Source organism: Microtus oregoni, unplaced genomic scaffold (genome assembly GCF_018167655.1).
Source record: "Microtus oregoni isolate MIOR12 unplaced genomic scaffold, Mior012 000007F_ref0000211, whole genome shotgun sequence".
NCBI lineage: Eukaryota > Metazoa > Chordata > Mammalia > Rodentia > Cricetidae > Microtus > Microtus oregoni.
The window spans coordinates 50,364,827-50,367,827 of record NW_024543066.1 but is presented as its reverse complement, the minus strand read 5'-3'; positions in this window follow the sequence as shown (position 1 = coordinate 50,367,827).

Sequence of the window (3,001 nt, the reverse complement as noted above, 5' to 3'; positions counted from 1 at the left end):
GCTCCGCCACGTAGCCGCACGCAGCAAAGTACGCCGTGTGGTCACTTCCGCTGTCGCCGCACCAGAGGCCCCACGAAGGCCTCCTAGTGGGCGGGGCCGGCGACACGTGACTCGCCAGCCCGACCTCGCCTCCGCCCTCTGCTCGCAGGCTGGAGGCGCGGGTCCGGCCTACTAAGGCCGCCTTTAGCGGAGCAGACGACATCTTTTGGCTCCCCCGGGTGGGAGCGGCAGGACGGAAGGGGCGGGGCTTGCGTCACGTGGCCTCGCCCTCAGTCCCGGCCCGACCTGCTCAGATCCCAGCTCAGCCTTCCTCTACCGGCCCCGCCCTTAGGAGCGCCATTGTTACCTGGGCAGGCTGCGCTCTGCGGGGGCTGTGAGGCAGGGCGGGAACCTGAAGGGCGTGGGCCATGCCTGAGTCACGGGGTCTCTTCAGTACTGGCTCTTACTCCCCACCTCCATCTCGGCCAGGCGGCAGTGGGGCGACCTGACTTTGTGGCGAGATTCTCTCTGAGGAGTCACTCCCAGACTAGTCGAGGTAGAGGTCTTACTCTTGCTTGGTGGGATTAACAACAGCTCAGCAAAGGAGTTTAGGTGAACAGTTTGTGTGTCCCTGGAAATGCCCCGGCTTCTCCGAGAATGGGTGTTGGATCCTTTCCACTCGAAAGCTGCCTTTAGACAGCAAACCTTAGTAGAATAACTCACTTTTATTGAGAGTTTACCAATATTTCGCAAGGAAAGGGGCAAACTCTAATAATTGCATTTATTCAGAATTTACCTTTGAACTAAACACTTTGTGGAGTCCGTCTTTCTGAAACAAACATACCGTTTAGGATCAGATCCCACCACACCCAACCTTTGCAAACCCGTGTCTCTGCTCCCAGCAGCCCGGATTCAGGTCTTGTTTGTAGAATGAATTAGGGAGGCAAGTAACTTGGCCAAGATCACTGCCTGTTTGGTGATGAAGATGCAGTTTATCCTGCAGCCAGCTCCAGGAAAATAGTTCTTAAGTCTAGGAAACAGCAGCCAAAGATGTTCATGGCAGTCCACAGCACACTTCTTTAAGACATTCTTAATCGTCACACTGTCAGGGCCAAAAGAAACTCCACACCCCATATTTTGGCACCTGTTTACCAAAGGAGCCATTGCCTCACCACTACAAGGGACAAAAGGCTATGTGTGGTGCCAATTAGCATACCAAAGCACATACTGGCCTCCAGACTCTCCGTACTGGTGGTTCTCAGCTCTTCTTACCTGCCTCCTTTCCTAAATTCTGCTCACATGCTTCCCTCTCTAACCCTATTTTGCCCCCCCCTCCCTCCCCCCCTCCCTCCCTCCCTCCCTCCCTCTCGTTTCCTCTCTCCCTTTCCCTCTCTCTCCCTCTCCTTCCTCCCTCTCCCTCTCCTTCCTCCCTCTCCCTCTCCTCCCTCTCTTCCCTCTCTCCCTCTTCCTCTCTCTCCTTCCTCCCATGGCCCCCTCTCTGTTGTCTCCTCTTTTGGTTTCCTTTGCCCACACCCTCACTCCATGGCCTGCTTCAATTTGCTGGCCTTGTTCTGTCTATCACTTTCCCTGCTCTGGACTTTTCCAGATGCTTCTGATTCTGACTGTGCTTTCCCTTATATCCACAATAAGAAAGTTTTCAACCATACCTTGTAGTGTTTATGTCCTTATTTAATTCATCTGGTGACTAAACCCAGGAGGGGCACATATGTGCCCCCTCCCAAGCAGCTCAGCCTCTCCTAACTGAACCAAGTTTCTGATTTGGCTCTCCTAAGGTCATTTTTTTCTCCTGGCTTCTGTCACCCACAATATTTGACTCCAAATTTTAGAGTCCATCTCCTCAGCTATTTTCCCCCTCCACTTGCTCTAGCCATTTTGTCTTTTCTCTACAACTTGGTGTCTTCTCAGCCTCTCTGGCTCCTGGAGCCTACTACACTTTCCTGGGTGCCAGTGAAAGACCCCCACGCACTAAGCAGCAGTAATGCCATTTTGCAAGGCTTAAACTTTGGAGCAACGCAAGTAATTAGAGCAGGGAAGTTCGACTTGAAAGCAAGGGCGGAGAAGCCAGGCAAGATATCTGCGGTCAGCCGGTCAGCCACCTGGCCCCAAGCGATAAGGAACCCGCAGCTGGCCTGCTCTAATGAGAACATCCCGTTTGCTTAGGGAAACGGGATGCCTATAGTCAGCACATGTGCCCAACTTAGAATGTCAGTAATTCACAGAAGAAGACAACTCCCCCTATGAAAGATCCCAGCTTATCTGCTGTAACGTCATTTCACAAAGCTTTTGACGAACGACTGTAAGTGCAGAGTAAGGTCAGGGTCCCTGGCTGCAAAACAGGATCTTTATATCCATAGATTAGGACAGGACATCAATTAACAGGATGTCTGTTCCCATACATCTGTGCTGGGAGAGGAAAAACCACCTGTGCCCCTTGCCCCATTCCAACTGACCACTAACGATGCATTTGCTTCTGTAATCTGCTTCTGCTGCCCTCTTTCCTATAAAAAGACCTTCCCCCAGTCTGCAGGCGCGCGCTTGTCTTCCGAGAGACTAAACCGCCCCAGGTACCTGTGTATTAAATAAAGCCTCTTGCTATTTGCATCCGAAGAGTGACTCGCTGTTCCTTGGGAGGGTCTCCTCAGCCTGAAAGACTGCCCAGCACTGGGGTCTTTCATTTGGAGGTCCCACCGAGATCTGGAGACTCCTGTCCAGGGATCACCGACCCACCACCGGGAGGTAAGCTGGCCAGCGATTGTTTCCCCTGAATATCAGTGTTTCAGTGTATCCGTGTTTCGGTGTTTCTGTGTTTGCGCTTGCGACTGACTCTGTACTAGTTGGCTGACTAGATCTGTATCGGGCGGACCGCGGAGGAGCCGACGGGCTCTCACTCCCGACCGCAGCCCTGGGAGACGTCTCAGAGGCATCTGGGGGCCGGATGTGGTGCCTGGCCCATCGGTAACTCTGTGAATCCTTACCGAATAGGATTGTTCGGGGCACCCCC